The sequence below is a fragment of the Diospyros lotus genome, chromosome 14 (genome assembly GCF_014633365.1).
Source record: "Diospyros lotus cultivar Yz01 chromosome 14, ASM1463336v1, whole genome shotgun sequence".
Lineage (NCBI taxonomy): Eukaryota > Viridiplantae > Streptophyta > Magnoliopsida > Ericales > Ebenaceae > Diospyros > Diospyros lotus.
In genome coordinates this window covers 35,069,054-35,095,895 of record NC_068351.1, presented here as the reverse complement: position 1 = coordinate 35,095,895, position 26,842 = coordinate 35,069,054, and the positions used below count along the sequence as shown (strand labels likewise).

Here is a 26,842-nt window from a genome sequence, read left to right as displayed (position 1 = left end):
AGAACAGATGAACCTAAAAAGCATTCAGCAACTTCTCAGACCCAGTGCAAAACAATCTATACTTCTAATACTCATTGAGAATTTTATCAGTAGCCTAGTGCATGCTAATTCATATAGTTTAACAAAAAATATAAGGTTTTTTCTTTCATCGTTTAAAATCTCTAGAATCAACCTTTGCCCATCATCTTCTAACTACTACTTCATCTAGTTTCTTATATTTCATCAAAAATTGAGTGCATGTCAACATTGCAAACTTATATGCTGATCCTTCTAAGAATGTAACAAAAATGAAATTATTATATGGCAGGTTAAAAGATAAAAATTACTAAGAATGGCTATAGAATTATACTGCCCATGTAAGGTACACAAAGGCAGCACAAAATGTCAGGCATAGTGAACATACATATGCACAGTTTTAACAATAATAGTATGGTTCAGCACATGTAACTTCTGCAGAGGGAAAAACTCGGCAATAATAGCCACACTGGCAATACATGACACAACAAGAGTTAACCAAGGTCAATTAGTTTAAGCAACGATTTGTCCACACCAGGATTTTTTTTTTTTTTTTGGCAAAAGAAATCTCTTTTTTTGTAATTATTAGCCGTATTGCCTGTTTCTTAGCAATCTGAATTCTATGTCTTAGAATTATCTGGCAATAATTCCTTATATTTATTAGCATGTAGCAATCTATTAACTCTTATATGCCAATGTACTAATGTCAACAGCTCTTAGAGAGAATCTGCATTGGGAAAGATTGCCATATTCATAATTGCTTTCTAAAGATTCTAGACTGCTCCCACTAGCCTTGAAGTAACTACTGTGCAAATGTTCTGGAAGGCGAATCACATAGAAATCTTCATATCCTTTTTCCTTTCAATTGTTTATATCTAGATTATACACGAAAAATGATATCCAATTTCACACTGAAAATATTACCAAAATGATGTGGCAATTTGCATTTTTGTAAACACGAGTCATTTCTGATAGCGTCTTTCACTTGTCATTGAATGAATATGTGAGAGAGTAGCATCATTCTCTCTGGAATTTCTAGAAGTTCTGTCTGTAGCGACCCTCGTATGAAAGTACCTGTTAGCAGATGTCAAGGCTTAGACCAACCAGTAGAATTCTACAGCCTTGCCCGATAAGAGCAATGTCAAATAAGCATGTCAAAAAAAGCAACGAGTAGCTAAAGCAAAACCATAAATTGGAATTCAAGGAGTATCATATTAATTGTAACCCACCTCATCCTTGCATTTTTCGACATAAAAATATTTTGTTGGAAGAAATATGAAGCAAGCGAGAAGAAGACCACTAGACACACCTTTGAGGTGAGTGGATGAAATGGAGGAAGTTTGTAGTAAAAGAGGAAGACGAAGATCAAAGAAAACTTGGTAGGAACACCTTAAAAGTAACATAGAATATAATAGCCTTACAAAGGATATTTGTAAGGATATTGGCCCATGGCCATGGATAGAGATAGTTGGAGGTTTAGAATTCGTTTAACTCAACCAATCTAGAGGAATTAAGGCTAGCAATTGTTGTTGTTGTTGAAATATGAAGCAGATCCACCAATAGACTTCCAATTAAAAAAAAACAAATCAGCAAGAAATGTTGCAAATAAAATATTTGATTGATAAGAAAATCAATCATTTTGACCAGTGAAAGTATTTTTTTCTAACCTCTGTTCAATTCCTCACTAGTAAAACCAAAGAGCAAAATTTGTTTCAGTTTAACCAGTAGGCAACTGCTGCAACCAGGAACTTATCTGCTGTTCAGTTATTATCCAACTAATGAAAATTCATTTACCAAGACAAAATATTGCAAAATATTGATATGCAATCCTAAAATCCTCAGCTTCCCCTCAACTAAATTTCTGCTATCTTAAGCCAGAACAGCCAGCTCCAGAAGGTGATGTATGGATTTTGTTTTCTCTCTTAAATTATTTTGCCATTAACTCTGTTGTCCTTCCATCTTGTTTCCATATCGATACCTCCCCAGTGGCCAGTGCCATCCCCCAACTTTTACTATTGGGTTCTTGTCAGGAGGGGAATGGGGTGTTACTGCTATAGTTTGGGACCATTCCGAAATTGGTCTTATAGTCAACATAATCCATATAAGCATGTAGACCGATAATTCACCTCCCCAGTGCCATCCCCCAAATTTTACTATTGGCTTCTTGTCCTGAAAGGGAACAGATTGTTACAGCTATACTTTTGGGCACACTGTGAAAATGGTCTCCTGGGGGGTGGGGGGATTGGCAGGGTTGATGAGCGCCCTTTAGTGTCATTAAGACTTCTCCATCTATATTATTTTCCTTTGCAAATTAAAACAAAGTATCTACAGGTGATGCAAGAAGTGGTTAAGGACAGAATAAAATATTGCTCCCCCACAGATAATTCAGCATAATTGCTTTTGCTGGACCACTCATGCAATATGAAATCAGAATGAACAGCAGAGATTCCCAAATGCAACCCCCTCACCCATGCCCCAAAAAAACTCCCAGGAAGGGGGAGGTTACTGGTTCAAGCAAGAGCAAGGAAGGGTGCATGATGTAGAGTTCGAAGTACTTCGAGATACAGCATCAACTGTCAATTGAAGCAGATCCTACCCAATTTTGAACATTTCCTACACGTCCATGCCAAAGAGCTATTAATGTGCACTGGCCACCTGCCTGCTTCAACAGAATCATCATTGATATGCTACAAAGTTAGACAAACAAAAGTATGCATATGTTGTTCCTCCTTTCTGGGAGGAGCAAACGAATTGATGATTAATAAATGAACATCATACCTGTGGACTCCACAGACCATACAAGTTTCTCCTTATGAAACAACCCATGAAGCTAAGCGTTGTTGCTTCATCCCAAAACCTGGCATCTAGAACCCTATTCATAGGCCACTCTTTTCAAATATGAATTTGTCAAACACGTATTCTACCATCTTCTGGTTAAGTGCCATCATCACACTCTCTCTTGATCATCTGCCCAATTACCTGACGCATATCAAGTATTCTAATTGTAGACATCTCTTCTAGCAATTCATGGGCACATCCCTCCTGAAAATAGAGAAGACAGGTTAAGAGATAAATTCACAAAAAGGACAATGGCAAATAGAGTGACTGGCTTAACATCTGTCCAGATTCCATCAATTCATTCCTCACAGGGACAAAGTTCAAAATCCAACAAAATAATCTACTGATATACTGAAATCAGTATAATAATAACAAAAGGCAAGAATCAACCTTTCACTGATGTTTTAATGTACTCAAAATCCCAAAAACTCTAGGTGATCTTGGCTTGTCCATGAAAATCAATTATTACCCCCTACTTCCAACTCCATGTTTTAAGTATTAGCAATGTCTAGGTACTAATCAGTAAGGTAAAGAAGTGTCAAGACTTGTCTGGCTGAATGTAGCTTATTTTCAGCCAACAAGCCCTCTTATTGTGCGGCAGAAATGCAGCAATCAAATCCCCAACTTGGCCCAGCCTATCCTAAACATCAAGGCTCAATATTGTCCTCATCTAGGATCTCTGCATGGCACTTAGTCATGCACATTCACATCATGTGACCTGAAACAGTGTAGCACCGTCATCCCCATATGCCAAAGGCTCCAAATCAGAACCACATTGATAACCAATACCAATGCTAGCCAACAACTATCAACCACAGCGCCCCACATGAGCAATGTGCCACAAGCTCTACCCCCATGCTCCAAGGGTGTAAGCACACACTAGGTATTGCATATGCCCCACAGAAGCCATTCCACAACAATATGTTATTGCAAGGCACCCAACAAGCCAAGCAGTGCTACTCAAACAACCCTCGCATGGCATGGCACCTTTCTATGAGTACAGACCACGTAGTAATGCCTCTTGACCTGTAGCCAAGCTTAATCATATAGCATTCAAATCCCACAAGCAAGGACACCATCAAGTCCATTCATGTTAGCCAAGCTACATGGCTACCAGAACAAGAACAAACTGAGGCACAAGTCCCTTTTACAGCACACACCATCCAAAATAACACACTGATAACCTTCTCCTTCCCCAGCATGCATGTCACTGATGGTGTAGGCAAGCCTAGTGCCAGCACATATTAAAACCTCTGCCTACATGGAATCACCCAATGTCGGCCACCAAATTGTATCCTTAATGTTGCCTGCCAAGTGCAAAGCCTAACAGGGACTACAACACACCTTCATAAGTTGCATCAGTTGGTGTGTCATGAGTTGCATCAGTTAGAACTAGTTTGACACCTAGAACATATTATTGACTATAAGTACAAATTAAGAAAATTAACAGAAGGGGGAAGAAACAAAAAGTATATTCTTAGCCACCAGCCGCTCCTATTCCATTTCCGAAAGCCAGATTTTTCCTCAATGTGTTTTCACTTTCCTGCCAATATCAAACAATGTTCTTGCTCTACAACACCTTAAATGTGAACAACTTGGGACCACCTCACCACATGAGAAAAATTTTAACACTAAACACTACATATATCTTCTATAGTATTGTTGTTTCCATAAACATCCTCATTACAGTGGCTGTAATTCTACAGGCATAATGTTAATAAGCCTTGAAAATCTGTAGTTCTCAAGAAAGAAATCCTAGAAGTATATTAGTGATACTACACACACACACAGAGATTAGGTTGAAGAGAAACCAATATTCCAATTAACTAATGTGACCATATGATGCAAATGTGGGCAAATTAATGCAAGCATATGATGGAGGACCTGGCATAATTCTTTTGCTTTAAGAAGATCGCTTTTGTAGTCATAGATAAAACTTGAAAATTGGTGGAAGGTGGAAAGAATAAATTCAAATTTGAAAGATCTTTCCTAATAATTAACAAATAGTTGAAGTGCAGGACAACAAGGCAAGGAAGGAAGTGACAGGAATGTAGCTAAAGGTTTTATGGATTTGGTTCATGAACACATCATGCACAACTTTGACTCCAACTAGAAATTTTAAGCACCTCCTTTAAATTTCACTACTACACAAGTGTGAGCAAAGGTGTTTTGGAGACATATTGATGGTAACGTGCTCTTAAACTTCACCGGCTGCTTTTGGAGTTAGAAGTCCATCATGGATGTGATTTGCAAAATGAATGCAAGTGCAACATGATTACATCCACTACCCAATTAAAAATTGCCTATAAAGCATGGACACGGCGAAGAGGTAGTCGTGCCGGTGTCAGACATGATGACACATTAGCGATACATGTCAAACATGCCCATGTAGCATGTCCAACATTGCTTTCATCATTCTCAAAGGGACATGGGGGGGGGGGGGGGGGGGGGAATGGGGGGGGGGGAATGGGGGGACACGTGTCACGTACCTAGAGGGTAAATGTAAGGGTGCAAGTGGGAAGAGGAATGAAGAATAATAACATAATGTAGTTAGGCTATTTTGTAAACAGCCTTGGCAGGAACTCCTGTATGTACTCGAGTAAGGGGTATAAATTGTACCCCACCCCTCATGGAAAAGGCATCGAGAATTTGAATAGAACATTCTCTGGATTTCCCTCTGAACTTCTTCTCTCTCTTTCTCTCTCATTCTTCTAATCTCTCTCTTTTCTATCAATTTGTCTATCTCATTACCGAGAATTCTCGAGAATTCTGACATTCTATGTCAATTCGAGAGAAGCTCCAAATTGATTATTGCTAGGTCCCCGAGGATCTGACAATTCTGGTATTAGAGCAGTGCTTGGGCCACGAGAGTTTGAAGGATTAGCAATAGCCGAGGGAACGAGAATGAAGAGTCTGGATACTCAAATGCAACAAATTGGATCCACTGTGAACGATCTACAGAATTGAGTGGATCAATTGGAATTAGGATCCAACCGGAATCATGAGGCCATTTTGGCCATTGATTGAAAATTGGAGGCTGCGATCGTGCAGATCCGCAATGATTTGGGAGTCCAGATAAGGGAGCAAATGCAGACGTTTGTAGTAATGTTTGCGAGGCAGAACCAGATGCATCTCTCACCTGATTTCCCTTCAAGGGAAAGAACAAATCCCATACTACCAGGTCAGGGAAGGTTGGGACCAGGGACGAGAGATCAAGGGATAAATTAGAGACCACCGGAGACATCAGAAGGCGATGAGGAAAGTGCTAAATTGGGATGGAGAAGGCGACCAGAGACGTTGGTGGGTCATCACCAACAAGGTATGCCCCTGCCACGATTGGAAATCCTATTATTCGACGGCCTCAGCCCTTGCTGGATCAGAAGGTGTGAATAGGCGTTTGAATGGTATGGGGTGCCTGAAGGGCAGAAGGTAACTGTGGTAGCAGCGTACCTTAACGAAGCTGGTGACGCATGGTACCAGGGGTGGTCCAAAGTCAGAGAAAAGTGCAAGTGGGAGGAATTTGTGGAGGAGTTGTGCGAGAGATTTGGGGATCTAGCCTATCTGATGTAGTAGAGGAATTCAATAAGCTCAAACAAGTAGGATCGATGATGGACTACCAACTACGATTTGAGGAACTCAAGGCCTTAATGCTCAATCACAACCCATATCTGACGAAGGCTTACTTCGTTTCAAGCTTCCTAAGTGGCTTAAACGAGGAGCTAAGGCCAATGGTTAATGTACTTCGTCCTAGAACTCTAAAACATGTTGCTAATAGCGCTAGGCTCCACGAGCAAACGGTGGAGGCGTTGATGAGGAAATAGAGGATGGTGGCTAAGGGAGTTGCTCGAGGAAGTCTCCCTCCAGTGAGAAATTATGGTAAGGAGATGGGTAAAGGATCACCAGGGGGAAAGAATTTGGCACTGCCAGCACCGACGACCCAATATGGGAGGACTATGGAGCAGAGGAGACAGGCCAATCAATGCTTCAAATGCGGGGAGAAATACTTCCTTGGTCACCAATGTCGGAAGCAACTCCTACTGCTAGAAGGAGAAGATGAGGAGTTAGTAGAGGAAGATGAGGAACCACCCCTCCAGCAAGGAGAAGAGGAAGAGGGTAAAGGAGAGATCTCGTTGCACGCCCTGAAGGGCTTAACCAACAACAAGATCATCAAGGTTGAAGGGAATGTGAGCGACAATAAATTGATGATTCTTATTGACAGTGGTAACACCCATAGTTTTTTGGATAAAGGCACAACCCGGAGATTGAATTACCCCCTGGTTACAACACAGCCACTATCAGTGATTGTAGTGAATGGAAGCAAGGTCTTAAGCAAATCAGCATGTGCCGAATTTTATTGGGAGATGCAAGGAGAGGGGTTTGAGGCTAATTTGAGACTTCTCAAATTAGGAGGGTGCGACGTGGTGTTAGGCGTGGACTAAATGAAGCAAGTCAGCCCAATTTGCTTTGATTTTAACAAGATGGAGGTGAAGTTTGAGAAAGAGGGTAAGCCGATAACCTTAACAGGAAACAAAGAATGGGTAATGTGTAAGATGCTAATAGGGAGAAGGCTACATAAGATGCTTAGACAGAAACTGAATCAGGTGACATAATTATTTTCAATCCAGGTAGTGGAAAAAGGGAATGAAGAGTTGGAAGAGGAGGGAGAATTCATGCTAACGGTTAGCACAACTCCTCAAGCTAACCTAGAGGTACATCAAACTGACCTCCTTAATATGCTACTTATTGAGTTTGAAAAACTATTTGTAGAACCTGTAACCCTTCCCCCAACCAGACCTATTGATCACACCATCCACCTCAAACCCAACATTGGCCCCATTAACGTTCATACCTATCAATACCCTCCTAACCAAAAAACGATTATAGAGAACTTGGTTAAAGAGATGCTTCAGAAATCCCTCATCAGGCCTAGCCATAGCCCATTTGCCTCCCCTGTGTTGTTAGTAAAGAAAAAGGATGGTACATGGTGGTTTTGCATAGACTACCGCCAATTGAATGAAGTTACCATCAAAGACAAAATCCTAATTCCCCTTATTGAGGACTTACTAGATGAACTAAGCCATGCCACCATCTTCACTAAGCTTGACCTAAGATCCGGTTATCACCAAATCCGGATGAACCCCCTTGACATACACAAGACTGCCTTCCGCACTCACCAAGGCCACTACAAATTCCTTGTAATGCCCTTTGGCCTAACAAATGCCCCAGCCACCTTCCAATCCCTCATGAACCAAATTTTTGAACCCCACCTTCGAGACTTTATACTTGTATTCTTTGATGACATTTTGGTGTACAGTCTCTTAGAAATAATCAAAGATAATATATCTTGATTGATACAATAAGCAAGAACAACATCCTCTTTTAAAGAGAGGATTACGAACAAATAAAGGAAAGAAATAAACTAAAAATAGACAGCATCCTAATTTACATCTTTTACTTACTATATTTACATAATATTTACATAAAACATAAATCCTAGAATATTCTAGGATCAAGGCCAAATCTTTCCTTAATTTGAGCATATTTCCATATTTCCAGCACTCCCACTCAAGTTGGCTTGTAGATGTCTTCCATAGCTAACTTGCCAATAAGTTTATCAAATTGCTTCTTGTGAAGACCCTTAGTTAGAACATCAGCAATTTGTTCAGTTGTTGGAAGATATGGCATGCATATTATTCCAGCATCGAGCTTCTCCTTGATGAAATGTTTGTCCACTTCTATATGTTTTGTACGATCATGTAACACCGGATTATGAGAAATAGAGATGGCAGCCTTGTTGTCACAATAGACTTTTATCAATTTCGACTGAGGAAACTTCAATTCTTCAAGTATCCTTTTGATCCACATTCCCTCACAAATTCCATGAGCAACAGCTCTAAACTCTGCTTCTGCACTACTTCTAGCCACCACATTTTGTTTTTTGCTTTGCCATGTGACTAGGTTTCCCCCAACAAAAGAACAGTAGCCTAAAGTAGATCTACTATCATTAACACTTCCTGCCCAATCTGCATCAATGTAGATCTCAACTTGTAAGTGGCCATGTTTCTTGAACAGTAAGCCTCTTCCAGGAGTCCCTTTCAGATATTTTAGGATTCTGTAGACTGTTTCAAAATGTTCTGGCCCTGGTGAGTGCATGAATTGACTCACCATACTTACTGCAAAAGCAATGTCAGGTCACGTATGAGACAACTAGATTAATCTCCCCACGAGTCTCTAATATTGTTCCTTGTCCTTTACTTCATCAGCTTTGGCAGCATATAGTTTCACATTAGGCTCGATGGGAGTTTCTGACACCCTGCAACCAAGTAAACTTGTTTCTCCAAGAAGGTCAAGAACATATTTTCTCTGATTAACAAAGATGCCTTCTTTGGATCTTGCAAACTCCATTCCAAGGAAGTATTTTAGGATCCCCAGGTCCTTGATTTGGAACTCCTTTGCAAGTTTCTGCTTGAGGACTGCTAACTCTGTCTCATCATTACCAGTTAAAATAATGTCATCAACATAAACAATCAAAATTGCAACTTTACCATTTTTTGAGTGTTTATAAAATATAGTGTGATCTGCCTGACTTTGAAAGAAGCCATAATTGGTAACCGCCTTTCCAAAGCGTTCGAACCATGCTCTTGGGGACTGTTTGAGACCATACAGGGATTTCTTCAATCTACATATTTTGTCACTCCCAAGTTTATTTTCGAATCCCGGTGGCAAACTCATGAAGACCTCCTCTTCAAGATCACCATTAAGAAACGCATTTTTGACATCAAGTTGGTGTAGAGGCCAATCTAAATTTACTGCAAGAGACAACAGGACTCTGATAGAGTTTATCTTTGCAACAGGAGCAAAGGTCTCCTGATAATCAATCCCATAAGTCTGGGTTAAGCCTTTAGCCACCAATCTGGCTTTGTACCTATCAACACTCCTGTCCGCCTTACATTTTATTGTAAACACCCATTTACACCCTACTATTTTTTTGTCTTTGGGCAGGTTAACTATCTCCCAAGTGCCACTTCTCCTTAGAGCATTCATCTCCTCTATAACTGCTAATTTCAGGTTTGGATCATCTAAAGCTTCCTGTATATTCCTTGGCACAAACAAGTGTGAAATCCTAGATGTGAAAGCCTTATGATTCTTTGATAGTCTGTGGTAGGAGAGATATTTAGCAATAGGATATTTGGTGTAACTTTTGACACCTTTCCTAATTGCTATAGGAACATCAAGATCAGAAATAGTAGGTAAATGATTGGAAATAGTTAAAGAATCAACTTGAGAACTATTAGGTAAAGTGGAAGGAGGTGGACTAAATGTTGAAGTGGGATTTCCTAAACTTACAGTGCCATTTCTCAGGTTTTCAGACTGGTTTTGTGCAAAATTAACATTCAAGTCTTTGTTCATTTGATGAAATCTCTTCCTGGTATAAACCTAAAGCTTAGAATTTAGATCATGATGATCAATTTGTAGTAATTCTCCCCCTGCTCGAGAAACCCCTTTACTTGGCATCAAAGAACTAGAACCTCCTAAGTGACCATTATAAAAAACATGTGATTCCTGAGTATGACAGATTGCGTTTGGAAGAGGGACATAAACATCCCAAAAATTGTCTTCATCTTCATGTTTCTCCCCCTGAAGGAAATTTTTGGAAAAATAGGGTTTGTTTTCAACAAATGAGACATCCATACTCACGTAGATCTTTTTTGTGAGAGGATCATAACACTTATAGCCTTTTTTGTGAGAGGTATAGCCCAAGAAAACACATTTGACAGCCTGAGGATCAAGTTTTGAGCGAAATTGAGTAGGTATATGAACATACACGGTACATCCGAAAACTTTGACGGGGAGGTCCGAATGTAGTCTAGTGTTGGGAAAAAAGTCTTTTAGACACTCAAGGGGTGTTTGGTACTTTAATACTTTAGTAGGCATCCTGTTTATCAAATAGGATGCCGTCAAAACAGCTTCACCCCATAAGTATTTTGGAATATGCATAGAAAACATGATGGCACGTGCTACTTCGAGTAAATGTTTATTTTACATTCAGCAATGCCATTTTGTTAAGGAGTATGTCGACAAGTAGATTGGTGGTGAATACCTTTGGTTTTCAAAAAATCCCCCAAGTGCTCATTGAAATACTCGATGCCATTGTCAAAGTGTAAAATGTCAATTTTGGTTTGAAACTAGTTTTCAATCATAGTGTAGAAGGTTTTGAATAAATATTCCACTTCAAATTTTTTGTGCATCAAATAAACCCAACACAAATGGGTATGATCATTTATAAAGGAAACATACCATTTTTTTCCAGATAGAATAGAAATTTTAGATGGACCCCCTAAACATCACTATGAATTATATAAAAAGGTTTGGATGCTTGGTAGGGTTTTGGTAAATATGTAGAACGATGATTTTTTGCCAAGATGCAACTTTCACATTGAAAAGAAGAACAATCCATTCCTTTAAATAATTCAGGAAATAAACGTTTCAAATAGGCAAAACTATGATGTCCTAGTCTAAGATGCCATAGCATAATTGTGTCTTAAACAGGAATTGAACTAGTACTACTAAAGCCCTGAGCTTTTTTATTACCAGACGAAATTTCATCAAAGTAGTAAAGACCTTCAATCATCCTAGCACGCCCAATCATCGTCCCCAAGTTCTGGTCCTGAAATTCACAATGGGATTCAAAAAAAGTAACATGACAATTAGAATCTTTGCAAAGTTTACTAACAGACAAAAGATTGCAAGCCAAGTTAGGAACATAAAGGATAGAATTGAGATTAATTTTCTCTATTAGTTTAATGATTCCTTTTCCTGCAATAGATGAAAAACTACCATCAGCAATTCTGATTTTTTCATTGCTAGAGCAAGGATGATAGGTATTAAATAAATAGGGAGAACTAGTCATATGATCGAAGGCTCCGGAATCAATAACCCATGGAGAGGAATGTAGACAAGAAAGAGCTTTAGGTTTTCTACCTGTGTGTGCCAAGGAAACACTTGGAATACCAGATGAGGAACTGGATTGCAACAGCTTCAAGAGTTGATCAATCTGCTCTTTGTTGAAGGGACCTGTGTCAACCTCATTCGCAGTAGGGACCCCACGGTTACTGCCTTTGTCTCTTTGCTTGTTGCTCTTCCAATTGGCAAGTTTGCCATGAATTTTCCAGCAAGTCTCACGAATATAGCGTGGCTTGTTGCAATGGTCACACCAGACCCGAGGCCGTTCATTGCTCCTACGCTGGTAATTAGCAACTTTGTAGGCAGTAGAATCAGTAAACAAGGCAAAATTTTCAATCGACTCACCAGCAGTTTTTTTGCTAAGCATGACACTCCTTCGACTTTCTTCCCTTCTAATCTCAACAAATACTTCACCAATAGGAGGAAGAGGAGATCGGCCAGTAATCCTCTCTCGCACCTTATCGAACTCGATATTAAGACTAGCAAGAAACTTGTAAATATGACCATCTTCAACCATTTTCTTGTGGTGGTTGCAATCTTCAGTAGATTTCCACTCATAAGTGTTGAAGGGGTCAAGATCTTGCCATAGTCTCTTCAATGAATGGAAGTACTTAGTAACAGAATCATCTCCTTGCCCGCGGATATACATCCGAACAAATTGAGACCAGTGAATAAACTTATCACCATTTAAACAAATGGTGGTGATTTGGACATAATGGGTGCTAGAATGGTTTGGCTGGGTTGCTGGAATTTTTCTTTGGATGGCAGCGACAAGGTTTAGGGTGGTTTCAGAAGTAACTTCCGACATATCTTATCACTTGGGAGGGGAAAAAACAAGAAGAAAAAATAGGGTTACCAAGATCTGGGAGATGGCTGCCAATGTAAGATGTAACGACCCGTAAACAGTAATTTAATTTAATTATTAGTTTATTGTGTTAATTTAATTTAAAGGGGATATTAATATATCTTGTTGATATTAATAATAACAATTTATGTTGTTTTAAGGAAATAGGAAATTAAGGTAATTAATTATTTTATTCTGAAATATTTATGGAAATAAGGAAAAATTGAAATAAATTAAATTAAGAGTTTTTCAGAAGTCTCAAGTGTTAGTGTAAATAATAAGTGGGGGTGTGTGTGTGAATTTCAAAAGATGGGGGTGCTAGTGTAAATTTCGAAAAAGAGACCAAGGGTTCCCTTAAATATAATCGAGCGCATTATATGTATAAGGGAGCAGCTGGCGCGAGCGGCTACGCGTGCGCATGTGCAGGTGCCTGGTGCGGGTTTGAGCCTCGGGGGGAGCATGAGCACGAGGCTGGGAGATTTGCTGATTTTTCAGCAAAATCCTCCCCAAAATGACGTCGTTTCAGGGAGGCGGTGATGCCTTCCAACGGCTGCCTCCGCTGCTGCCACGTGGCGTCTTCCCAACCACTCCTTTTTTCACCATTTTAAGCCCAATTCGAGTGTCTCCAAGCAGCAAATTCAGCAAGGAAATTTGGGGAAGAAGAAGCAGTGCGCGCAGTGATGAAAATGGAAGAATTTGGGGTGAAAAATCATGATTAATCAAGGTTTAATTCAGGTTTAATTAGCCAGGTGAGTAGAGAATTATGTATTAAATATTCTGTACGGTTGGAATTTCATTTAGAGGCCAATTTTATTAATTTTGACAAATTATGCGATGTTGCAGTTTATATAATCTTTACAGCGTTTGGTCAAGAAAAGCCCAAGGATCTTTTCTTCGAGGCAAGTTTCTTACCCTCTCTGCGAAGTTCATTATGTTATAAATTTGTTTACCCACCCTTCGTTCGTTTCAATCCGTTTATTAATTATGGAATTATGAGCCGTTTGATGTAAATTAAATTTAATAAACTAACTTCGAGGATTTTATTTGTGGATTGCTTACGGGGGTTTGTGCCACCCACCATGCCTATGGGAATGATGCCAAACTCACTTGGGGATTAGGTTCTTAGATGTTCGGGTATAATTATGGATTCTTGGCTGCTAGTAGGCTAGAGCTGTTGGGGAATGGGGGCAAGGGTCGGATGTATAGTGACATTGGAGTGACTATTGTATGATCTTTCTTAGGGCGTCGACCGGACACTCCTAGCCACTGATCGCCGACCAGTGCCAAGCACTGCTGACTAACTCTGCCATTATGTGGTTACTGCATAACTTGATATATTCCATTTTTGTTGCATGGTTTGGTATGCACATGGGTACGAGCTGCATGTTGGGGTTTTCATGTTCTGTTTATGCTTGGTCACGAACATCCTAGTATTGTTAGTTGCATCTGGCACGGGCATATGCATCGCGTGTGGTTTACTATGTGGGCGAAGCATCTGCTTGATGCCTAGATGTATGGGCGCCAGTGTATCTAGTTAATACTTACTACGCCTTGCATTTTATATGCGCATTGCATGGTTACTATCTGTTCAGCAGTCTCGGACGGGAGTATCGTTCCGAGGGAGCCTAGGGCTCAGTTATTCAAAGGCTCGGGTGTTGGGAACACTGACCTGAGGAATGTGCATAGGTTTGTTGAAGACTTATGTTGCCTTACAGGGGCAGCGACAAGTTGGTATGGGACTTGAGTGCCGGGTGTCTTGTGTGGGCCCCAAGAACCGGTATGTGCTTTCATTATGCTTTACTGATGTATTGTAGCGTCTCATGGCTTGTGTGTATGTTTGGGGAGTTCACTCATTCTATTTAACTTATGGCCTGTCTTTTCTTATAACTTGCTGAGTCTTGCGACTCACCTTGCTTTCCATCATTCCAGGTAAAGGTAAAGCTAAAGTCGAGGGCGAGGATCGCAGTACCTAGCAGCCGTGTCGGTATGGTGTACCGTCAGCTTTCCCCCGTTGTCTTTGATGTTTTGTTGGGATGTTGGTCCCTTTATTTTTTACTGTGCCGGGTCGTTCCTTGTATTTTCTACTTGTTGGCACAGGTGTTTGTATGTGTTTATACACCATGGAACTGTTGTTCTAGCGGGGTACCCGCGTGCATGCATGTATATAGCTTTGCTTTCGCTATTTTATTTCTTATGTATGCATGCCAGGGTAATTCTCATTTGGTGTTCCATTCTTTTCCCTATCGTAAGCGCTCCCGTTTGGTTAGTCCAGGTGGTTGGAATATCCGGCCGGGGGTGTTTACATAAGATCCTAGCAAGCAATAGGCGATCAAGGCAAAGAGGCCACAAGCAATTGATAGCTGAAGCAAACACAACCGACCCAATCGAAGTGGGCATCACCTTCCTGAAACGATCTGGCGGTTGAAACAATCCCGCCTAGAGAGAACTTGCACTCGCAGGAGGCAGAAACGGTCTTAGCGGTTGACGAGGGAGAGAAGACGACCTGGGGTAGCAGCGACCAGTAGACCCGAGATCAGCGATGGCTGGGCAATCTGGGTGGCCTCGACCGTTTGACTAAAAGTGGCCAGATCTAAGCGTCAGGGGCAAATCGAGAGCCTCTGACGGTCGCGAGTTATGGCAAAGGGCCTAGCTAATGGATGGATGAGATTTAATCTGCTCTGATACCATCTTAGAAATAATCAAAGATAATATATCTTGATTGATACAATAAGCAAGAACAACATCCTCTTTTAAAGAAAGGATTATGAACAAAGAAAGGAAAGAAATAAACTAAAAATAGACAGCATCCTAATTTACATCTTTTACTTACTATATTTACATAATATTTACATGAAACATAAATCCTAGAATATTCTAGGATCAAGGCCAAATCTTTCCTTAATTTGAGCATATTTCCAGCACAGTCCCACCTTTGAACTTCACTTAAAGCACCTAAGGACTACATTCGAGATTTTAAAACTCAATAGACTGTATATCAAGAGGTTAAAATGTGCCTTTGCACAAAACCAGGTGGAGTATTTGGGGTATCTGATATCTAGGCAGGGGGTGAGCACTGACCCCAACAAGGTGGCAGCCATGATCAACTGGTCAAGGCCAACATCAATTAAGGCCTTGAGGGGATTCTTAGGGCTGACAGGCTATTACAAAAGATTTGTGAAGGGATATGGGACAATCAGTAAACCATTGACTGATTTGTTAAAAAAGGACAGCTTTGTATAGGGTCCCGCAGCAGAGGATGCATTTGAGTTGTTAAAGAAAACAATGAGTGAAGCCCCTGTATTAAGCTTACCAGATTTTGATAGGGCTTTTGTAGTGGAAACAAACGCAAGTGAGGTGGGAATAAGGGTGGTCCTAATGCAAGAGGGAAGACCCCTGGCCTTCATAAGCCAAGCCTTGGCTTCGAGGCACACAGGCCTCAGCATCTATGAAAAGGAGTTGTTGGTGACATTACCTGGAAGGAAGGCGATTCATCATAAAAACCGACCACGAGAACCTAAAATTCTTGTTGCAACAAAAGCTCCACACCCATTTACAGAAGAAGGGGATGACAAAGCTTATGGGCTTAGATTATGTAATTCAGTTCAGGAAGGGAAAGAGAATGTTGCAGCGGATGCCCTATCTAGATGTATGGAGGAGGCAACGGTAGCAGCTATTACAACGATGATACCTAATTGGTGCCAAGAGATAGTGAGAAGTTATGAGGAGGATGAATGAGTGAAAAGCCTCTTGGAACAACTAATTGTAGAACCAGAAAGTAAATCAAGGTGCTCCTATGAAAATGGAGTGATCCGATATAAGGGCAGACTAGTGATAGGGGGCAATGAAGAATTGAAGAAGAGAATACTCCAGGCCCTACATGAGACTCCAATGGGGGCACATTCGGGCGTGCAAAGCACTTATCACAAGGTGAGGCAGTTGTTTTATTGGCCAAAGCTAAAGGAAGAAGTAATGCAATACGTGTTGGCTTATGAAGTGTGCAAACGGTGTAAACACAAGACTGTGGCCTACCCAGGGCTACTGCAGCCACTTCCTATACCAAGCCAAGCATGGGAGAGTATGTCGATGGATTTTATAGAAGGTCTACCTAAGTCGAAAGGGAAGGACTGCATCCTTGTTATGGTAGACCAGTTCACAAAGTTTGGACACTTCTTAAGCCTCGCTCACCCCTGTACTGCGTAGGAAGTAGGTCGGATTCTCTAGATCAGATGGTTAAGATGCATGGGGTGCCTAAAACAATTATCTCGAACAGGGACAAAATATTCACCAGCCTTATGTGGCAAACCTTGTGGAAATCTTTGGGATCTAAATTGAATCTTTCCACTGCCTATCATCCCCAAACAAATGGGCAAATAGAAAGAGTCAACCAATGCTTGGAAACTTACCTTTGTTGTTTATGCTTTGAGAATCCAAGAGGCTGGCACAAATGGTTATCAATAGCATAGTGGTGGTATAACTCCAACCACCACAGTGCCCTACAGATGTCCCATTTCAAGGCCCTTTTTGGTTACAAACCACCGCTACTACAAGCCCTTTCGGGACCCACCAGTGTCACAGCAGTTAACGTGTAATACCCGAGAAACTCTTAAGGTTATTACGGGATTTTATGAAGGGCATAAGTGGAATTTTTGAAAGAATGAGGCAGTAAGGTACACTATCACAGCTTTAAGTGATCAAATCGACCGAAGGGAGTACCCCGGACCCTAGATGTTTAAGAAATGGAATAGTATAGATGAGTGATACGAGGCATGATTTTAGGTATCAAAAGAAGTTGGATCGGGAACAGTTTTCGATGCAGCTGTCGATCGGGCTGAAAAATCGAACTGACGTAGGAAACCTCCGAAAAGTCAACAGATTGTTTTGAAAACCTATATCTTATATGTAGAACAACCCTCAAGCGATTTCGGGTTAAAACAAAGGGATTTAGGGTCAAAAACGATCAACTGGGCCAAAGTGTAATTTATTGATTTTTCTCGAGGGAGGTCAAAAGGATAGTTTTTCGAAAATTTCGAGGGTGAAATGAAGAGTAAAAAACTTATGGGCCTTAGTGGTATAGTTGGATAGATCAGGGGTTCTATGGAAAGGGGCCAAAATGGCATTTGAAGAAATAGGGGGGCTGAAGTGCAATTAAGCAAAACTTAGGTGTGAAACCTGCAAAATCGGTGCCGACTTTCTGGCCATTGTTTCCGGTGATGGGACGGCCGAGGGAGATCTAGGGAAGGTCGTATACGGCGAGGTTTTCTTAGAGGCCAAACCTTGGCCATTGATTGGCCAAGATATGGCCCATTTTTTGCTATAAATGGGGCTGAGGGTTTCGACATTTTTGGCATCAAATTGGCCGTGTTTTTGGATGTTTTTGAGAGAGTTGATAAGGGGCTATTGGAAGATTTTTGGAGTTTTTGGGAGTGCTTTCATCTAGTTTAGAGGTTGTTCGAGGCGTGGCCGGAAAACGCAAGGCTAACCGCCTCTACCGACCTGCAACTACCCGTTCGGGTCATTTTCCGGTGGTCTTTCGACCAAAAAGTGGTGCCAAGGTGATCGACTAAGTGAGGGCTTCAAGAGGGTGGGATCAGTTCGGCCATCAGAGCAGTCGCCGGCGGCCAGACTTGAGGAAGACAATCGGCACGTGTCTTGCACACGCCACCTTCCACGCAAAGGGCTCGTGGGCAGGGGTAATTTCGGGATTTTTCTTTGTATATTTTTCTTGAATTATTTTAGGAATTATTGTGTTGAAAAATTTGGGAAAAAGTTTGAGGAGATAATTATTTTTGAATTATTGAGGTGAAAATTGGGAGGAAAATAGAGGAAATTAAGGAAAAATAGATTTTGATGCTCATTTAATTAAATATGATATTTAGGAAGTATCGTGGCTTGAGGTTGAGTATAAGTTCGAGTGTTTAAGGTGTGGCACCCAAATCGAGGCAGTGCACGAGGATCGAGGCATTCCGAATACGTTAGATGTGAGTGGTTTACCCAAAACTTGATTTATTGTGGGTGCTTCTACCCTAAAACTTGCTATTTGTGCTACCTAAACGTGTTGTGATTTCATGCAAAATGGTTTTATTGTATGCAAACGGTAACCGATGACAGTTGGTTTCATGAGGGAGGTTCGTCCCTAAATGTTTTGTACTTGTGCATTGTATTTTATAAAATGTTGTTTATATGATACATTGAGTTGTGAAATGTGGCATTGTCTTGCATTTTGTGTTATTCATATGGAATGTCAACCTAAAATGTTGTCTGGATAGTGTAGCCATAATTCCCCAAGGGTGTTGCTGAAATAATAGGGGTATCTTATACTGGTGTGCATGTTGGGATAGCCGCCTTGGTTTCTGTGCCGGGCCGTATGGTCAGAGAAGTTGCACTAGGATGACTAAGTGGTCCATATGGGATTTGAGTTGGGACTGGGTAGTGGTTCCTGGATGCTTCTGAGTGGGAACGTAATCCCTGACGTAATTGTGGTGAGTTGGGTTCATGCGTTGATGTGACCCTTCTGGGCTGGGAGTTGTAATGATTGTTCCCGAGATATTGGGGAGATGCGTTGACCTTGCCCCTCTTAAGCTAGAACCGCGTCATGTCGATGTGTCAGTATGGTGGCATGGCCTTTAGAGAGATTGCTTTCTCCCCGTGGTAGGATTGAGCACTGTGTGGGATTCTCTTGGGTTAGGGCTTTTCGGGTGGTGTTGGTTTATTTCATGTCTTGCATTCATTCATGAAAACGTGTTTTGAACTCTTACTTAGATAATTCATCATCTAATATGGACTTTGTCCCTGGAATATTCAAACGTTCCAAGTGAAGGCGGCAGTGCGAAGGGAAAAGGGATTGCCGAGGAGTGACGGCGATTAGTGGATAGTTTATGATATGCCGTTTTCAATTATGTAGTTTATTTTGATGACATCATGTAAAACGTTGGTTTGGCTTTATGATATAAATAAAGTGATTTTGGTTATGTTCTATTGAGGTTTCGATCTAGCTTCCGCATTTGAGATGATTTACCTATCTTAGTTTATTAATGATTCTAAGTTGATATACTGAGAAGGTGTAACGGGATCTTCGGGGAACGGTTTTTGTGTTGAGTTTCCGTTGGAAAAAAATATCCTCGGAATCTTACGTTACCTAACGCCCTAGGAGAGCGGGAACAAGCACCTACAAGAACGACTGCAGGTCCTACAGCAGCTTAAGAAGGACCTAGCTATGGCACAGAATCGTATGAAGCAAATGGCAGATAAGGGCAGAAGTGAAAGAGAATTTGAAGTTGGAGAGGAAGTGTACTTGAAACTGAGGTGGCCTCACCTAACGTCCCTTACTACCGGTCCCATCTCCAAGCTAAGTCCGAGATAATTTGGGCCTTTCCAATTTTAGCCAAGATTGGCAAAGTGGCCTACAAATTACAGTTACCCGAGGACACTCAAATACACCCGATCTTCCATGTGTCATTGGTAAAGAAGGCAGTAAGAGAACAACGGGTGAGTTCCTACTTACCATTGGGAGTACAGGAGACCGAAGAAGCTCCAAAACTAGCAACTGTAGTGGATCGACGGGTGATCTACGGCCAAGGGGCACCTATAATGCAAGTGTTGGTGACATGGACCAACTGGCATGAAGATGACAGCACTTGGGAGTAACTTCCAGAATTGCTCAAACAATTTCCACGAGCAACTAATTTACTGACTATTTCTTGAGGACAATAAATACTTCAAGGAAGGGGGGTATTGTCACGTACCTAGAGAGTACTTAGGTAAAATGTAAGGGTACAAGTGGGAAGAGGAATAAAGAATAATAACATAATGTAGTTAGGCTATTTTGTAAACAGCCTTGGCAGGAATGCATGCATGTACTTGGGTAAGGGGTATAAATTGTACCCCACCCCTCATGGAAAAGGCATCGAGAATTTGAATATAACTTTATCTAGATTTCCCTCTGAACTTCTGCTCTCTCATTCTTCTAATCTCTCTCTCATTTCTATCAATCTATCTATCTCATTACCGGGAATTCTCTCGAATTCCAACATTCTGTATCAATTTGGGAGAAGCTCCGAATTGATTATTGCCAGGTCCCCAAGGATCTGACAACACACATGTCCCCTTACAAATGCAGCGAAGACGAATGGTTACCTGACTATTCAACTGGATTTTGAATCCAATTTATTGTTGTTGGATGACTATTGGACTAGGTTCTTTATCTAATTCTTCAATCTCCTTATTGAAGCTTCCTTTAAGTTATATTTAACATCATTCATCAGTTGTTGGAACTGGAAGTCTGGAACATGAACAAGAAAGGCAAGTCCATACTTCATTTCTATCGAGTCACCGGCGAACTAGTGTGGTGTGAATTGTGAAGTTGTGATATCTGACGGACTCTGGCAACGTTGGTGACGGCAAGTGGCGACTACCAAACTAGGTGCATTTATCGATTGTTGCTTGTGTTGTGCCTATCGCACCCATTCAATGTTTATGAGTTTAGAATATAGTTCTAGTATTTTATTATGTCACTAGAAACAACAACAACAACAACATATCCAGCCTTTATCCCACTATGTGGGGTCGGCTACATGAATTCTAGACTTCCATGTATTTCTGTCTTTTGTCATATCCTCATTTAGATCCATATATTTCATATCAAATTTTAATGTCTCTCCCAAAGTCTTCTTGGGTCTACCTCTACCTCTTTTTGTGACTAATTGTTCCATTTCATTAACTCTCCTCACAGGAGCGTCTCTTAGTCTCCTTCTCACATGACCAAACCATCTTAGTCTAGTCTCTCTCATCTTCTCCTCGATTGGCACTACTCCTACCATATTACGAATAACTTCATTTCTAATTTTATCCTTTCTTGTATGTCCGCACATCCATCTTAACATCCTCATCTCCGCTACACTCGTCTTTTGCTCATGCTGGTATTTGACTGCCCAACATTCTGAGCCATACAGCAAGATTGGTCTTATAATTGTCCTATAAAATTTTCCTTTCAATTTTAATGGGATTTTACCATCACATAACACCCCCGATACATTTCTCCATTTTAGCCAACCTGCCTTAATTCTATGTGCGACATCCTCGTGGATTTCTCCATCTTTTTGAATCACTGATCCCAAATATCGAAAATGGTCTTTTCTTTGTAAGATTTGGTCTTCTAATTTTATTATAACATCATCCACTCTTGCATTTTTACTAAATTTGCATTCCATATATTCTGTTTTCTTTCTACTTAATTTAAATCCCTTAGATTCTAAATTGTTTCTCCACAACTCAAGTTTAGTGTTCACTCCTTCTTTTGTTTCATCCACCAACACTATGTCGTCTGCAAATAGCATACACCATGGCACATCTGTCTGAATATCTTTAGTGAGTTCATCCATTACTAGGGCAAATAAGTATGGGCTTAGTGCAGAACCTTGATGCAGTCCTATTGTAGTTGTAAATGGTTCAGTATCCCCTCCGCATGTTCTGACCCTTGTCTCTACACCATGATACATGTCCTTAAGGGCTTGTATATAGGCTATTTTGACTCCTTTCTTCTCTAAAACCCTCCATAATACTTCTCTAGGGACCCTATCATAGGCCTTTTCTAGATCTATAAACACCATATGTAGGTCCTTCTGATGATCTCGATACCTTTCCATTAGACGCCTCAATAAATATATAGCTTCCATTGTTGACCTACTAGGCATGAAACCAAACTGATTTTCTGACACCTTTGTTTCCTTTCTGAGCCTCTGCTCTATTACTCTCTCCCAGAGTTTCATGGTATGACTCATTAACTTAATTCCTCTATAATTTTCATAGTTTTGAACATCTCCTTTGTTCTTGTATATAGGAACCAAAGTACTCTTCCTCCACTCATCTGGCATCTTTTTTGATTTAAGGATGGCGTTAAATAGTTGCGTTAGCCAGGAGATGCCCTATTCTCCCATGCATTTCCATGCTTCTATTGGTATATTATCTGGTCCCACTACCTTATGATTTTTCATCTTTTTTAACGCTTGCCTTATTTCATTTGAACTTATGCGTCGATAGAATGTATAGCTCACATTCCCTTCGGAGTTACTAAGATGTCCCAACCTAACTCTTGTGTCACCACCATCATTGAATAATTTTGTGAAATACTCCTTCCATCTCTCCTTAATCGCTCCCTCATTTACTAAAACATTTTGATTGTCATCTTTTATGCATTTCACTTGATTTAAATCCCGTGTTTTTCTTTCTCTTGCTTTAGCTAATTTATATATATCCCTTTTCTCCATCTTTTGTATCAAGTCGTTTATATAGATTCTCATATGCTTTTGACCTTGCTTCACTAACAGCTCTTTTTGCTGCCTTTTTTGCTTCTTTATAATTTTTTTGATTTTCTTCATTGTTGCATTGATATACCGCCTTATAGCAAGTTTTCTTATTTTTAATTTTCAATTGTACCTCTTCATTCCACCACCAAGACTCCTTAAGGTTAGGGGCTCTACCATTTGTCTCTCCAAGGACTACATTTGCCGTGCTTCTCAAAGCATTAGCCATTTCTTTCCACATTTGGTTTATCTATCTTTCTCCATTCCATTCCCTTCTACCCCTTAATTTTTCTTTGAAGATTAGTTGTTTCTCCCCTTTTAAATTCCACCACCTGATTCTTGGATTTTGTTTTATGTGATTTTTTCTCTTCCAATTTCTTACTTGGACATCAAGTACTAGAAGTCTATGTTGAGTAGTCAAACACTCTCCCGGTATCACCTTACAATTCCTACAACATAACCGATCCTCTTGTCTCATGAGTAAGTAATCTATTTGGGTGCTTGAGGTGATATTTTTATATGTGATTAAGTGTTCGTCCCGTTTTTTGAACCTAGTATTGGTTATAATGAGCCCATATGCCATAGCAAAATCTAGGATAGATTTACCCTCATTATTAATTTCCCTGAATCCATACCCTCCATGTACCTCTCTATATTCGTTTCCGTCTCTACCCACGTGCCCATTTAAGTCACCTCCTATAATCACTTTCTCTCCTCTTAGTATCATTTGTATGAGTCCCTCTAAGTCCTCCCAGAATTTTGCTTTTATCTCATCACCTAACCCTGCTTGTGGTGCATATGTCCTCCCAGAATTTTTATATTTATTATGTCACTAGAAATATAAAAATTTAGTTTATCAACCAGCGTATCCCAACTGTGTCGTGTCCTAATTTTTTGAAAAATGTCATATCCCCCTGTCCTGTGTCCCCATGTCCATCTTCATGCTTCTCGTAAAATTACATAAAGCTTCCTCGTGACCTATACTGAAATTAAGTGAAATAAAGGTTGTGGTTAATTAGAGCTATAATTAGCTTTGCATAACTTTAAACTATTACTATCTAGAGAAAATTAAAAATATATACATATATATATATTTATGTCTTCCTCTACCTCTTTTGCTAACTACTTGTTCCATCCTATCAACTCTCCTCACAGAACCTTTATTAGTTTTCTTCTCACATGACCAAACTATCTTAATCATGTTTCTTGCATCTTATCTTCAATAAGAGCAACTTCAACCTTATTATGATTAACCTCAAAATTAAAAATAAGACAAGCAAAAGAAAAAAACTGGGGCCCTCATCACCAAGGACATAGAAAGTTAGGAACTGGAATGTGGCACCAACAAGTAGGTTTATGTAGTTTAAATGCGCTGAGGTATTTGTCGATGTGAGGGTGATACCAGTTAATAATTGATCACTAATAATATGTAGGATATGAATAATTGATCACTAATACTTTGTTGTTTGGGAGGGAGTGGGTTACACCCAAGTAAGGTAGAGAAGTCTCTGTTTCTTGGAGTAGGCCAGGTTGAAAGGCCACCCTCAAATGTTGGATGCAAGGTAGTCAAAGGCAAAAGGCACCCACAAGGCACTAAGACCCCCATATTAGCTGAGGCACCAGGTGCTAAAAACAGAACTTGCCTAAGTGAACTGAGGTGCCTTTTATAAAATGTGTGTAAAACAGTGAAAAATTTAAGAAAAACATATATTTATAAAGACAGTAACAAAGGAAGTTTCATGTTAATATATAATCCGGTGGCTGGATTGGTTAAAAGGATGAGCAGAACTTCTTTCTAAGTGTGCCAGGAGTTGCTTGGGGACAGAAACTCTTTTTGAGTTATAATTAATTTGCTTGGGAAAAGAAAAGAGGTTCTTTTAAGTTTTATATTAATCACTCTTTTGGAAACCTAAACTCTTTATTATATTCAAAGTTTCCGGAATACAATTAAGGTTATGTAGCTGTAAATCAGAAATCTGAAAAGGCTTTTCAGCAAGGCACTGCCTTAGGGCTTTTCTATTGTCTTGAGGCGCCTCTCAGGCATGCTTAGCGAGCACCTTGACAACCCTGTCAGGATGTAGTTCTTATGGAGGGAGACAAATGGGAGATCTTTGAAGGCAAGTTTCCTACTTGTAGCTTGAAAAGATGATGTGTGTGGCCTTGTACTTTTTCATTGAGAGATTCTTCATTGTTCTCCTACTGCATCTGTATATTAGAGTTTATTGAGGATTTGTATATACACAATATGTATCGCGCTTTAAGCAATGACAATTTTGAGGTAACACTATGTCAAAATCAATGTCATGAGCATTATTGTAACAAGGTGAATAATAAAAAAACAAACCACCAGCATAGACAGAAATCTGCTGATTCAAATGAATGAACAACTGTTTGCATAGACTGGTAGCACCAGATATTAGCACATGATGCATCAATTTGCCTCCTCCTATAATTTCCGAAATCTTCTACTTAATGTAATGTCATCAAGAAAAGCAGCAGTAAATCATCCATCATGCCTCAAGTATGTTACCGGATATCATTTCCAAAATCAATGTGATGAGTTTTTTTGCAGCATCTTCAAACTGCTTCCCCGCTCCTCCCCCCCCCCCCCCCCCCCCCCCCCCCCACAATGAATCTGTGATAAATAATTGAAGTCTATACCTGGCTTGTTCTCAAATTCGTTCATCAGGTTGTAGGTAACAACGCCTTTCTGGTCAATGTATCCTCTCCATAGTCCACATGCATCAGTAACCTCCTACCCAACCATAAGCCCCTAACACTTCTCATTCGTGCCAATTAAAATTACATTTCCATCTTCATGAAGCCTCCTTTTTCCCCCATATTCCATAATTCTCTAATTACACATGTTGAAAAGATCATAAACCTTGTCTGGCTTACCCAATTCCGTAAATGTCTCAACTGACCAACAATATCTAGCAAATCTGGCAAAACACCACTCTCACTCGTCGCCCCAAATCCCATCTCTGTTCCATCGGCTAATCCTCTGATATCAGGGTCGGCTTCTATTATCTCTTTCCGGCTATTCTGCTCAGAATTACATGCGATTTTCGTTCTGGCCCTTCCGATCCTTATCGTTGAAACAAAGGAACGCCTTGGCTTGGCATTTTGTCGAACATTTCTACTGTTTTTCGTGCACGCAACACTGTCCGGATATGCCCGAGTTTTTGTCGATTTAGGGCTTCGAAGTCGTACCATTACTTGCCCCACCCCACGCTGAACGATGGATTGCGGAGGATTAAGGTCTCCCCGGCCGCACCTAACTCTGCCGGGAGGAGTTGGCGACGCTCCGCCGGTCGGAAAATTCGAATTCTTTCCGCGGGAAATGAGAATTGATTTCGCTACCGTTAGTCTGTCCCAAAAAAGTCTTTGGATGGCCGGGAAGGAAATAAAGTCCGAGGGCGTGGCCATTTCTGTCATTTCGCTAGTCATCTGTACGGCGGAGTTCTTCCCCAAACGAACGGCACGTGTTAAATTACTAATCTTCAATTTTAAAAACATTTTTTAAATTAAGAAATTATGAACTTTTGGTTTTATTTCCAAATTTACAATAATTTTTAATTTTTATTCTTACTCTATATTTAGTTTAATAAATTTATAACAAACCTTAATTAAATTCTATCACTTAAATGTCAAATTTTTAAATTTGTATCAATTTTGTAACATCATTGAATATTGTTATCAAAATTAACATAAATTTTAAAAATTTATATATTTAATGTAAATTTTTTAAGTTTCTTAACAAATGTTAATTCCATTAAGAGCACTATGATATGTTATAACAAAATAAGACTATCTCCGACAATGGCCGATTTCTCTTACCAAGCTAAAAATTGAGAAGGTAAATCAAAATTTTGAGCTCCAC

General features: G+C 40.1%; 1 long non-coding RNA gene across 1 annotated transcript in view; it reads right to left on the bottom strand.

The window, feature by feature from the left end:
* The window catches only part of LOC127789748 (uncharacterized), a 29,200-nt gene extending 2,886 nt beyond the window's left edge, over positions 1–26,314 (bottom strand). The window contains exons 1-3 of the long non-coding RNA XR_008020645.1: positions 25,621–26,314; positions 2,794–3,057; positions 940–2,674 (exon numbers count right to left, since the gene is read on the bottom strand). This is a non-coding gene — a long non-coding RNA (uncharacterized LOC127789748). The remainder of the gene's footprint in view (positions 1–939; positions 2,675–2,793; positions 3,058–25,620) is intronic.
* Positions 26,315–26,842: the final 528 nt, after the last annotated feature.